General features: G+C 46.8%; 1 protein-coding gene across 3 annotated transcripts in view; it reads right to left on the minus strand.

Moving 5' to 3' along the window:
• The window catches only part of FAM171B (family with sequence similarity 171 member B), a 56,051-nt gene that overhangs the window by 40,441 nt on the left and 1,105 nt on the right, over positions 1-14,505 (minus strand). The window lies entirely within an intron of this gene.

A 14,505-nucleotide genomic window follows, 5' to 3' on the forward strand; every position in this document is an offset into this window, starting at 1 on the left:
AAAGTTAAGTCTGAAATATCACTTCACCATTCCTGTTTGGTCCAATTTCCACTTCACTCTGGGCACTGCTAATCTATAAAACCATCTGTTGTATGGCATCCAATTACATCCTTCTCTGGAGTCAATTCCATTTATGTAGAGTTCTGAACTGTGTAATCCATTAGGAGATAAAAAGGGAGAGAAGAGCTGGACGCATTCCTGACAGCAAGAGATACTTAATACATGGTGCGGGCAAAAATGTGCATCTCCTCATGACAGATATACACACCTTCCCTCTACATCGACTTACTAGATGCGTAGAGTTTCCATTACTAACCACTTCTACATGTCATGGGAAGGCTCTCAATTTATGTGCAGTGACGACTATTTCCATAATGGAATAAGAAAGTATTCCTTTGGCTACACTATAGTAATCCACAGTCACTATTCTAATTTCAGTTTTTACAATAGCTAATGTGTTTGCATAATATACAGTCTGAAATAAGTATTCTGAGAAATTTTAATGTTTGGAAGTCTTCCAAGATTTAAGAAATACGGCTGCTGCACAGCAATTTGCAGTAGACGTCACATCAGGAAAGAAGTGTGTGTTCATATGTGTGGGAGGGGGCACTAGGGATGTGGACTGGGAGCCAAGAAGGCGGCTGGCCGAAAAAGTTTGGAAACCAAAGGATTAGAGTGTCCAACTAGGATCTGGGGGACTCAAGTTTGATTCCTTAAGCACTGCAGAAGCTTGCTGGGCGACCTTGGGACAGTCACAGACTCTCAGCCAAAGTCAACCTTGCAATGTTGTTGTAAGAATATATGGAGGTGGGAAGAATGATGGAAACTACTTTGGGTCCCCACTGGGGAGAAAAGCGAAGAATAAACAAAGCAAATCTTTAAATCGTCCCGCGGCGCAAGGCGCCGCAGACTAAATAATACAGTAAGGGCTGTGGGGGAGGAGTTAGGGCGGGCTCTGTCCGGGATAAACATTCGGAGGAGCGAATCAGGAGCCGTGAAGCAGCTCCTGATTCGCTCCTCCGAGTGGCACTCCAGGGCCAAGTGGCCAATTGGGAGGCGCGCAAAGTGCGCCTCCCTGTTGGACACTTGGCCCGTCTCTCGGACCCCGTGCCACACACTCCACTCCCCCGTGCCACACACTCCATGCCTGGCTGCCGCCATGAGGACCAGGACGCCCCCGCTGAGCCGCTCCGCCACCACCGCTGCGCCTGGCCCGCCACCCCAGGACCACGCCTGGCCCGCCGCACCACATGCCTGCCCGCATCGCAGCAGCCCGCGATCCACCGGCCACTCGTGACTCGCAATGGGAGGCAGCAGGTATGCCCACTAAGAAAACTCGACCCCCCCCCCGGAGCCTTCCCCAGTCTGTCGGGGGGGGAGGAGGAAAGAGCCTCCTGCGACCTCGCCGCCCCGCCCCACGCCGACCACAGCCGCTGAGAAGCCTTTGGGAGTCGCCAGGGGGAGGGACAGGCCATCTAGCGCCCATTTTATTCAGATATAAAATGGGCTTTTTATCTGGTTTTAAATAATATGGTAGCAGACCCAGGGCTCTTTACATTTAGGTGGGTAGCTGTGTTGGTGTGAAGGAGCAGAATATTGTCTGGGGAAGTGTGCATGCACACAAAAGCTCACACCATGGTGCCTGACTGGACTCAAATTTTGTTCTTCTAAATTTTACAGTTTGAATCCACTTTTACTGCACTGGCAACAGGATTTTACTGCAAAAGGAACGTGCAAGTGGTCAGTGAAATTGATTGAAACTGCATTCTTTAGCTGCAAAGAAATGGGCGGTATAGAAATCTAAATAAATGGATGGATGGATGGATGTGTGAAAGTGCCCAAAATACCTGGCTGTGATATTTCTACAGGCTGGGTTTCCAATGAAGACAATGCATGAGTGAATCCAGAGGAGTTTCATATCAACTGATATCTACTTGAATACAAATATTACACAACACTTTATTGTCAATTGTGTATTTTATAAGCATGGCACGGCTGAATTTGCCAGCATTAATCTCCAAATGTCTTTACGCCAATAAAGGTTTTCTGAATTCTGAATCTCAAAATGTATGTCATTCCCTGACATCTCCTCTTCTGTCTCAGCCTTTATTTATGAGATGCCCACTGTCAAATTAATTCAGGCGCTATGCACGAAACTTAAAAGCTACATCCACTGTGATAAATAATATATGCCCCATAAAATATTTAGGCAGCACAGTTGGTATTTACATGGAAGGAGGATGATCTGTGCAAACAGCGTTTTCTTTCAACGTTGTTTCACTAAATTTTTCATATCAATGGCAAAAACTGGAGAAAGGGGCAGGTGACCAACAGGTTTCTTCAAGTAGCAAAATAATAATTGGTTAGACTTCTTATTGAAGTGCTTGCGGATGGACTTCCTAAAAAAAAAGAGAGATAATAATTCAAGGGAAATTATGAATTATGCTGCTTCTTCATGGCTTTAGATGTCTGAGAAGAGTTAAATAGTATCAGAACCAAAAAAAGGCCCCCAAATTTGTATTATTTAAAAATCCTGAGTGGAAACAGATTTAGCTAAACCTATCAGGAAACTGTTTCCCCGCATTTCCCCCCCATGCAAAGACAGGGGCTGTTAATCAATTATATTGAGCAGGGGTGGGCAAACTGTGGCCCTCCAGATGTCCATGGACATCTGGAGGGCCATAGTTCGTCCACCCCTGATATTGAGCCTCAGCATCTTCCTATATAATAGCATCTTTTTCTGAATCTACAGTGTAGTATTGTGCATCCTAACTTGGCTGGCCCAGGCTAGCCTGATCTTATAAGATCTTGGAAACTAACCAGGGTTGGCCCTGATTAGTAATTGGATGGGGGACCACCAACAAAGACCACGTTTGGTATGCCGAGTCACCAGTGGCCAACTACCTCTGTTTGTCTCTTCCCTTGGAAACCCCACAACAGCCTTTTTGAAACTTCTGACAGTGGAGGAGCCCCTCAAATGCCTGTTCAGGCTTCAAGGACCCCCCAGAACTGAAATCCATTGGCCATGCCTCCTGACCACACCCACCGGAAGTGACATCGACACCCACAGTTTTCAACCTCCTTTTGGTCCCTCCCCCAACCTTTACTACTACTATGGTGGCTCTGGAAAGAAGGGCAGGAGTTGAGAAGACTGCCTAGACACCCCACACCATGCCACAACCAACTCGCCCCCCCCCCTGATTTTAACACACAAAGCCTGCCCACTGAGCCTTCCCAGTGGAGACAGCCAGTTCCCTAGCTCACAGTCAAGTCCATTAAGGCAGTGGTCCCCAACCTTTTTATCACCGGGGACCGGTCAACGCTTGACAATTTTACTGAGGCCTGAGCGGGAGTAGTGTTTTGCCACTTGAACTGACTGGTTCAGGAACAGGTACCGGTCACTGGACCGGAGGTTGGGGACCACTGCATTAAGGCATTCCCTGTACTGTTTGCTGTTAAGGTTGTTAGAAAATACAGTGGCTGGACCACCACGTACCTGGGCTTTCAGCTTCTTTAAAAAACAGGCAAGATACAAATAACAGTAAAACCCTTCCTTCACGCAACAAAAATGTTGTTATTTCAACAGCAGTGTAAAACAGAACTGCCATAGGTTGGGGCTTTTTTCCAGATCTTATTTAAGCTTTATGCTGCAATAAAGACCAAGAAAACACCCAAGGACATGGGTCAGTTCCATCAATGGCACAGTTCCATCAATGCAGTTGCCAGGTTGCTAGTGGTGACCAGAAGTCTCTTTCGAGCAACAGTAGCGGTGGGCAAGCAAGATGCATAAGAGAGACTATCCTCGAATTCACTGAGGATCTGGATTTGAAAGGAAGGAAATGGATGGCCTCCCTTCCATCATGGGAGAAGCCCGTTGCATTTTTTACCAGACTGTACTATTGCTCTCCAGATTGAACTTGCTTTCATGTTGCTTCTCCCTCATACATTGCAAAGTTCCCTTCCACAGGCTAAAACTCTGGTCCCTGATCTCGTCCACCTTGATCACCATAACCTTCTTCTCTCTGGCCTGATCCTGCCATCCCTCAGGGTTCTTAGTTGTATCCTGAACTCTACTACACTATACAAAATGGCTCACAAATTTATTTGGATAAATTATTGGGACTTGAGGTGTACACTACTGTGTACAGTGTATTTTATGCAGGATCCTATTATGTAATTTCTGTATAGCTTAATGTGACCTATATATTATTTTATGTTTGATAAGATCATAATTAAAATTATAACAGAACCTAGATGATGTTAATATCTCCTCCCCACATGTAAGAAAAATATGTAGCATTAATGTTTATGTATTATTTGGCAACTAAATTCTGGGATCCTTGGGAAGTAAGTACATGAATATGTTTATTTAAAAAATGTTTTAGATATTAGCTTTTTAGGAATCGATACTTCAAAAGATGAGAAAGTTTGGATGTATAAAGTTGATATTGGGCAAAAACAATTATATTAAACAAAATGTAGGATGAAAATCAGTTTCTTTTTATCTTTTCTCTAAATCAAAATTTATATACAAAAATTGACCTGTTAATATTTATGCTACACCTCTGTTTCCTTCTAGTGGTTCTAGACTTCTGATATCCTAATGCGCTTGTTACTAAAGGTCCCATTTTGCTGACTGGCACTGATTCACTATGTGTCATCATCTCAAGTCTCTGGGACAAAAGCGGACTAAAGATATAATGTAAATAAAGTAAAATACCAAAATTATTCCCCCTTCCACTATCCAAGGTATAGTCTGCATGGGGCTTTTTGCCTAGTCCCAGTTTGAATGAATCCCTCCCATATACACAGAATTCAATTTGCATTTTGATTTTTGGTCTTTAAATTTCCCCTCTGCAACAAGCTTTCTTCATTCATGGTGACCCTACCTTTCCCCACAATATCCTGGAGTGGATATAACCCTTGATATTTCAAACACCACCATGAGTAAATGTGCAGATCTTTGCTCTTTGTGAAATAACTCTGCCTCCAACACTGTAGCAAAGAAATCTTCCCTGAATGGCCAGGGCATCAGTTCAAAGTCTTCCTGGTTCCTGGTTGCAAGGCTTGTCTTAAAGTGGCTGTGCTCCAGAAGCCCTAATCTCTCTGTAGAGATTTGCCTCTTGTTTCCCCCCCTCCTCTGCTGTCTCCAATCCTGTTTCTCCCCCTCATTCAAGAAAAGAAAGAGGTTCCTGCTGCACTTGGCTCCCTCCCCCTCCCGTTCTGGGCTTCCCCAATCAAGTGCAGAACACTTTCTGTTTCAATGGGGGGGGGGGGGAGAGGAAGACCCGAGTTCAAATCTATCTGAATTCAGCAGGATCCACAACACAACAAAGTGCAGAATCAGATCAACATTGCATGATATCCCTCCTCAAATCACTCCACTTGTTTCCCCATACCTACCTTAACTAGCACAAATTTCATTACCCCTATTTTTAACATTTTCAATCATTACATCAGCCTTTCTCCACTTTTTTACCCTTGAGAAACCCCTGAAACATTCTTCAGGCTTCAAGAAACCCCAGAAGTGGTGTGATTGTGTAGGATATGGCTGGGAAGTATAGTTGCGTACACATCCATCTGGGGCCACTCCCCACCCCCTCCAGGCCCAGCATTGGCCACTGGGTTTGGGGGGGTTGCGTCGTATCACCCAATAATTGTTTAACAAATGTAAAAACATATATAAAAATTAACTCCCACCCATTGAGGCAGTACTTCCAGGGCTGTCAATAAACCCAGGGTTTCATTAAACCCTGGTTGAGAAAGCCTCCATTACATCCTTGGCCACAACTGTTGTTCTTCCAACTCAGCCCAAACTTCTCTAACAAGGCTCCTCTATTGTTCCTTCTTGTCTCTAAGATAAAATGCTGCCTCTGAGAGCCATCTATCTTTTGTTCATAAATTATGTAAACCACATATAGACTAATGGCACAGTAGTATAAGAAAATACAGACCACAGTTAATACATATGTATAAAGATTTTGCACCCGGTGCAGAAATCTTGTTAAATGTTAGGCATCTGAGCAACAACAATCATCCTAGTTGCTATAGCAACCTTTGATACAATTTTCAAAATGCATCAGCTAGCCTACTAAACAATCAACAATTTGGTTATTGCAGCTGAAAGATTCTCACTTTGGGGCATGCTAAGATCTGTGGAAAGATTGATTTCTTCAGCACAGAAGACTACTTTTGGTGACCTGCACTGTTTTGTGCTGATCAATCCATCTTTATTTAGATCAAACTTCATTAAAAAAGTCCAGACAGACCAGAGCATTAAAAAAAACACAAACATAAAAACAGATAAGGGTATCACCAAAACCAAAGAACAGGAGGGCGAAAACAATCTAACGTCCTTAGAACGTAAATAAAATAGGATAAATCCCGATTTAAAAGGTCTAGATTTCATGGAAAAATCATTGCCCTGACTTGACATTTCTGACACAAGCAATATAAGTATTCGGTTAACATTCATGAACACAGAATAGCTGTGTACAGGACAAGCTAATTTCATAGATGGGTGAATAGGATAATTTAATGAGCAAGGTTTAATATTGAGAGTCTAGGAAAGATGTTGAAAGTAAATTTATATGAATGTTAATTGCAAACACGGGAGGTTTTTAAACAGCTGCTAGTTGAAGCATGTGCTTCTTCATATTTGAAGCAATTACCTATGAAATTAGCTACAGATAAGTATGACAGACTACAAAAAATGATTTAATTGCTTTGATACAAGTCCAAGAAAGACAGTCTCTGGATGATCCTTTTCAAATGCTGCAAGGTTTTTAAACTCTACCAGTCAAGTAAAGATGTCACAAAATTTTAAAACAGTTTATACCCTGAAACTACGCACAGCTTGGATCTGAGAAACCACACAACTAGTCAAATATGCCAATTGAGGATTAGAGTCAAAAATAAGCAGGGGCCACAGAAGTAAGCAATACACTCAGACAAAGGAAGACTCTGCGAATGCAATAAAGCAGTGGTACATGTGTAAATATCCAGAGGACTAAGCAACCAATTCAAAATACAGAACCACTAAATGTAGATAATACCTTTTAATGTGATGACATATTTACAAAAGGTCTATTAAACGGATACATTTTGAACAAGAGTCTCTAATTCCATTGCATAGCTACCAAGCGGCACAAAACCCAGCTAATACCAGATAGAATCGGTCTCCAGTAATTCCTCATTTCAATCTTGCCTTTCTCAATTATCTTTAAAACAAGCATCTTCAAAAAGTATTATATATTTACTAGAATTAAAGCCCATTTATAAAAATGGGCAGAGCAGGGGCGGCCCTCGGAGGCTGCTCCCCGCTCAAAGTGATGGGTGGCCGAAGGTAGGTGGCTGGTGGCGGGTCGGGCTGCTGGCGGCCAGCGGCGTGGGTAGGGCTGGGGGGCGGCACGGGTGGGGGCGCAACAGCGACCAGGCATGCGCGGAACTCTGCGCATGCCTGGTGCCTTGTGTCGGCGATGACTGGGGGGCGGGGCGGCCGTGGGAGAGTTATACCAGGCATGCGTGTAACTCCGCACATGCATGGTTCATCTGGGTGTTGTCCCGCTGGCTGTGCGGGCTGTGCAACCTGCGAGCAGCGGTGGGCGGGAGCAGATGGCAGGGGCAGCGAAGGGTCAACGAGGGGAAGGGTACGTAGGGGCGGCGCGATGGCAGCGTAGGGGGGGTGGGGGGAGATGGCGACGGGTGGGTAGCCGGGGGTATATGGGGGGGAGGGGTGGCGATTGTAAAGCGTTTCATGGAGGGGGAGACGGCGACAGGTGGGTTGTTGGGAGGGGGCAAACGTGCGACGAGCGGCATCTGTGGGGGGAGGGCCAGTTTGGGAGGGCTCTGGAGCTGGGATGGCAGGCGTTGGGTGGGTGGCGCGGTCTGGGGGTGGGGGGCCTTACCCTGTCCATCGTGGTGGCAGCAGGGTTCCAATGTGGCTGTCGAGGGGCCCAAGGTGTCCCTCCATGCGTAGCAGTGGGCAGGGCGGCAAGCGCAGCCTGGGTGGGAGGCTGGTGGGGAGGCTAGGCAAGGCTCCTTTCCCAAGCAATGTCCATGGTTCGCCAGCGGGAAAGGAGACGCGGCGGCCCTGCTCCTTTCCCTGCAGCGAACCATCTACGCGCCAGTCCAGGGCAGCTAGTCCAGGGCGGGCCAAGTAGCCAATGGGGAGGCCACTTGGGGATTGGCCACTTGGCCCCAATTGGCACTCGGAGGGGCCAATCAGGAGCCGCTTTGTGGCTCCTGATTGGCCCCTCCGAGTTTTTATCACGGACAGGCCCTTCCCTTTCTCCGCCCACACAGCCCTTACTGTTTTATTTCATCCACTCCGCAGGAGCAGTTAAAGATAGAATCATAGAATCATAGAGTTGGAAGGGGCCATACAGGCCATCTAGTCCAACCCCCTGCTCAACGCAGGATCAGCCCTAAACATCCTAAAGCATCCAAGAAAAGTGTGTATCCAACCTTTGCTTCAAGACTGCCAGTGAGGGGGAGCTCACCACCTCCTTAGGCAGCCTATTCCACTGCTGAACTACTCTGACTGTGAAATTTTTTCCCCCGATATCTAGCCTATATCGTTGTACTTGTAGTTTAAACCCATTACTGCGTGTCCTTTCCTCTGCAGCCAATGGGAACAGCATTCTGCCCTCCTCCAAATGACAACCTTTCAAATACTTAAAGATGGCTATCATGTCCCCTCTCAACCTCCTTTTCTCCAGGCTGAACATTCCCAAGTCCCTCAACCTATCTTCATAGGGCTTGGTCCCTTGGCCCCAGATCATCCTCGTCGCTCTCCTCTGTACGCTTTCAATTTTATCTACGTCCTTCTTGAAGTGAGGCCTCCAGAACTGCACACAGTACTCCAGGTGTGGTCTGATGTAGTGTCAATATGTAGGGTCAAGCCTTTGTGTGGACATACGTCCCTCAATGTGCTAATGACCTCAACAGGTCTTTAAGGTATTCAAGTCTTGCAAGGTGACACAAGCTCTAGACTGGGCTTTCTTGATGGCTCTGGAGGGGCCCCCTGAATGAGTGGGAGTTAATATTTTATATGTTTTTAAAAACGTTGAACACTTATCAGGTGATTTGACCATATATGGTCAGGTCAACCTTCTCCCCCAAGGCCATTGATGAGTCTGGAGGGGCTGGGAAGGGGAGGGGCCCCGGGTGGGCATGTACACAGCTCTGCTTCACAACCATATTCTGCATGATGGCGCCACTTCTGAGGTTTCTTGAAGCCTGAAGAATGTTTCAGGAGGTTCTCAATGGTAAAATGGTTGAGAAAGGCTGGTCTAGACGTATGCATACTGAATCTCCCCATGAAGAGAGTATGCATGTCTCTCGGACAGCAAACCCCTTTCTTGAAGCTGCGCTACAAGTCAGAAATTAGGGGTGAGCTCCTCAGCACAGTTTAGCCACCTTGGCGATCACCAAACTCCAAGGTGGTCAGTGGCCCCTCCTCTCCATGCTGCGGTGCTGGCTGCCTCAGGCTTCAGTAATCACCAAGGCGGCCAAACCACGCTGAAGCGTTCACCCCTATCAAAAACTCTATTGGGCGTACACCCCCAAGCCCTGGGATTCCACTATATCTTTGCAACCTGACCTACATACTTTCTTAGAAGCTAGTGCTAATCATTGCTTCCTGTTCATGATTACCTCTACTGAATGTAATGGGACTTAGAAGAAGCGTTACTTTTTATATCTCGCTTTTCACTACCCAGAGGAGTCTCAAGGCAGTTTAGGATTACCTTCCCTTCCTCTCCCCACAACAGACAGCCTGTGAGGTAGGGGGGGCTGAGAGAGTTCTAACAGACTTGCTCTTGGAGAACAGCTCTAAGAGGACAGCTTTCTGCATGTGGAGGAGTGAGATCCAAACCCAGCCCTTCAGATGAGAGGCTACCGTTTCTTAAGCACTTTGCCAAGCTTACTTCCAATAGGATGCAGCTATTGGGATCGACAGGGGCAGCAGCGTACTCCATCTGGCACTCTCTGTCCTCCCTCCCCCTCGATAGTGGGTAACCAAGGGGTAGAGTAGATAGGAACTGGATTTTTACCACATCTTGTTCTATTATCTGAATATTATGTATGATATGCTTTATATCTTTTATTGTATGTTTTTATTGGGGTTTTATATGGAATAAAGCAGATAGACAGACAGACAGACAGGAGACCCAATTTGCCAGGACTGCACTGTAAACATGTACAACATGTGGAAACTTCGGTTTCACACGCACAGTGTCTCCATGAGAACACTGTCCAGCCACAGGGGTTGTTGCCAAGTTTATGATGAACAGGAGCTGAAACAAATTGTTAAGAGGACTGAATTACTGGTGCTTACACGCACACACGCACGCACACACCCACATCTACCCCTCCTTCACGGGTGCATACCATTTAAGCAGCACATTTTAAGTGCTCCTCGTGTTTCACATTTGTCCTCTCAAAAGAACCTTCCTTTTTCTCGCTTCACTCCACAGAGTGTCAAATCACATTATCCGATGATAAGGTTTTTACAAGTTCTATTCATGTTAATGGAAAGGAGGAAAGGAAATTTAATAAAGTCAATTAAATTAAAAGGAGCTATCCTGCCTAGCTGTTCTGATGTGGAACAGAACTCTGCCTGGTATTTTTGCTTGCAAATCAGCAAAACCTTGTTAAAGCTATCTCCTCCCCCACCCCCACGAATCATATAGGCCAGCCTTTTTCTGCCTTTTTACCCTTCAGAACCCCCAGAAGTGGTGTTATTGTGCAGAATATGGTTGGGAAGCAGAGCTGTGTACTTGCCCTCCCAGGGACCCTCTCCAAGCACATCATTGGCCATTTTGGGAGGGGAGAGTGGGTTGACATGGTCATGTATGGTCATTTCACCCAATAAATGTTTGACAGATTTTAAAAATATATATAAACAATTTACCCTCACCCATTCAGGAAATCCTTCCAGGGATAAGAGGAAGCCTCAGGGTTTCACAAAACCTTAGTTCAGAAAGCCTGATATAACCTTAAGTTCTTAGTGTTTATACAACTGTGGAAAGCTCATTTCTCAAGGAACATATTCAGGGATGGCCGAACCATGGCACTCCAGATGTCCATGGACTATAAAATTTGAAATAACCTTTGTTTTATTACTCATGACTAGAGGGGAAGCCCATTTTAGAGGATAAAATGGGCGCTAGCATGGTGTGTGTGTCGGTGGGAGGGGGAGTTTGTAGGCAGGAGGATCTTGTAGCCATAAGCATGAGAGAGTCTGTGTCCCTCCCCTTCCTGCTAGCGGCGTGGGCCGAGCCACCTAGCTGCAGCCCTCTGTGGACTCAGAGCGGAGTTGAGGCATGAGTCCGGAGGCACTGGCACCTTGTGATGGCAAGGGCAGCAGGAGACACAGAGCATCCGGACAGCGGGCAGTGGCGTGTCTGCATGCAGGACATTAGTGCGGGAGGAGAGAAGCTGCAGGGGCAACACAGGCGCCGGCTGCTCTCTGTGCCCTCCTGCAGCAGCAGCCGGTGGCGAGGTGTGTCGGCTGGAGTGAGGGAGTAGCCGGGCAGCGTCTAACGCGACTGTAAATAGCATGCATCCGGGGCTGCTGGGATCCGTGTGGGGCACGTGGTGGGGACGTGGAGTGAAGAAAGGGGAGATATTAGGAGGGGGAGTGAGGCACAGGGAAAGCGAGGCGGAGGATCTGCAGCCAAGGCATGGAGAGCAGTGCGGGAAAGTCTGCCGGGCGAGGCCAGCACGTTCAACAGCAAAAGTGGGCACAAAGCAGAAGAGGTGAAAGACTGCCAGGAGGGTGAGAAGCATCTCTCCGGAACCTACCCGCCTCTACTTCCTCCATGAAGGTAGCTGTGGTGGTGGGGTGGGTGATCAGTAGGCAATGGTATGACATAGAGTTGGCCGTTGGCAGGGTGGAGTCACGGAGTGTGGCGGACGCACAGGCTCCAGCAGCCAAGTGCATATGCGAATAAAGTGGCGATTGGGCAGGGAGGGAGGGTGGGAGCTGTAGGGGCAGGGCCAATCAGGGTGCGGCCAGACAGCCTGGACATTCTCCACCCCCAAGACTGTTTCACAAATATTACGAGGAACAATGGATAAGGATGATAAAGGCACAAATTATGCTATTTTGCATAAACAGGCTGTGTGTGTGTATGCACGCAGACATTAAGTAATAGCGACCCTAAGAATTAATGAATTCCAAAACATCCCATCTAGAGTTGCCAGCTCTGGGTTACTAAATATCTGAAGATTTTAGGAATGAAGCCTGGGGAAGGACCTTAGCAGCTTATAATGACTCCCAAAGTAGCTATAAATAATAAATCTTGGTTGCCTACAGATAATTTTTAATAGCAGGAGATCTCCAGTGTGTCACCTGGAGGGTGGCAGCCCAAATCCTACCATTAACAGCCTTGCTCCAGTCTTGCAAACTGAGGGCCATGCCTTCCTTGACTGAATCAATCCATCTTATGATGGGTCTCCCGCTTTTCCCAGCAGTTCTATCTTCCTGATGCCTGCTTTCCTGAAGTCATTGAGTCATGGGATGAGTGTCTCAGGGACCTCTTGGGGCGGCCATCTGGCCCTCTCCCTGGAGTTCTCCCTCCCTGGTTCTCCAGCCTTTGGGCCATCTGGACTCCTATCATCAAGTACTGAATATTATGGCTGTCCTTTCCTGCCTTTAGGTGTCAAGTTGTAAACCAGGCACATTCTTTGACGATAACAAAACAAAATCAGAGTCCAGTGGCACCTTTAAGACCAACAAAAATTTATTCAAGGCGTGCGCTTTTGTGTGCAAGCACTCTTACTCATACTAAAGAGATTTCTCCTATAAAATCCCAGACTGTGATAACAAATTATTATTATTATTATTATTATCATTGTCGTCATCATCATCATCATCATCATCATCATCCTGGCGGAGATGGAAAAATGCCTGGCCAGCTACCTGTTTGACCTGTGCCTCGAGTGTTAGTGAGGCATCCATGGTTACCCCCAGGTTTCTGGCCTGAGACGTGATCTTAAGTTGCGTCCCGGCCAGAGAGGGCAAGCGCGTTTCCTGGTCTGCTCCCCTATGGCCCAACCACAGGACCTCCGTCTTAGAGAGGTTGAGTTTCAGGCTCTGCTCGGGCCATCCAGCCAAATGTCATGGAGGGGGCAATGCCAGGCTCTGTACCTGGTTCAATTTTTTGACAGACTTACAGCTGAGACAGAGTCCATTTGCGTCTAGCATGATGTTACCCCAAAACACATCAGGGGTTTTTATTTTAGCTGCAGCAAAAAGAAAAAGTCACAGGGGGACTAAATGCCCAGAGCTCCTGTGCCAAGAATAAAAGGGTTGCATAGGGTTTCATGCAGCTCCCTCAGAGGCCTGGACAAATACAAGAATGCCACTCCAGGTCATCTCCAGGACCACCCCCCAAAGTCTCCCAGCCAGCCCTGGAGCCCCTGATGTGGCCTGGGGTTACCGGGTCAGCACTCACCCCCAAGCTTACGTTCTACAGAGCACATTCTACCACCTCCCTCCCTCCTTCCCTCCCACCATGCTGAAAGTATCCAGAAGTTTTTGTCAAGTCGACCTGGCTCATGGGAATTGTAGTCCATGGACATCTGGAGGACCACAGGTTGTCTACCCCTACAGTGTAAATGACACATTTTCTTGTTCTGAAAAGCATCCAGAAAAACAAGTGAAGTCAGAGATTTCTGCCAGTCACGGAGAGGAATTAAGACGTTTGCTGGCTATAACATCCATCTGGTGATTATACTTCTAGCCGCCCCCAATTGCTGAGCCATGCTCACCAACATTCTAATTAGAGATTTAAAACAAAACAGAACACATTTTGGGCTTTCAGAAATACAGTCATCTACTAGAACTTTGTTGTTAGCAAATTAGGTCAACAGCATGATGTGTCGCAGAACCCCTGAGGCACAGGTTCCTCATCTGAGGTGCCACACAGCAAACCTGAGCATCAGTTCTGCTCTAGCGTGGTTAAGAGTGGTGGCTTCCAATCTGGAAAGCAGGGCTTGATTCCCTGCTCTTCCACATGCAGCCAGCTGGGTGACCTTAAGCTAGTCACTGTCCTATTAGAGCTGTTCCTCCAGAGCAGACCTGTCAAAGCTCTCTCAGCCCCACTGTAGGGAGAGAAGGGAAGGCAATTGTAAGCTGCTTTGAGACAACTTCAGGTAGTGAAAAGCAAGGAATAAAACCAATTCTTTTTCTTCAAAACATGGAGTTCAAATTCAGCACCATTTTACCTTTTCATTGCTGATTTACGGCAACCTGGCATGATTCTGAAGGCCAGAGACAAACAGCACCCTTTGTCTTCCTGGATGGACTCCCATCCAAATACCTACCAGGGCTGACCCTCCCTAATTTCCAAGATCTGACCAGACTGGCCTAGCCAGTTTGGGGCTTCTAACCCTAAAAAACGTCCACGTGAGAAAAAGTAAAGAGGAAATGGACCCCCCTCCCACAGGCCTCAAGGTGGTCTACAAGGTGGTAAAAGCCCTATCAACACCTACTTT

The sequence above is a fragment of the Paroedura picta genome, chromosome 2 (assembly GCF_049243985.1).
Source record: "Paroedura picta isolate Pp20150507F chromosome 2, Ppicta_v3.0, whole genome shotgun sequence".
Classification (NCBI taxonomy): domain Eukaryota; kingdom Metazoa; phylum Chordata; class Lepidosauria; order Squamata; family Gekkonidae; genus Paroedura; species Paroedura picta.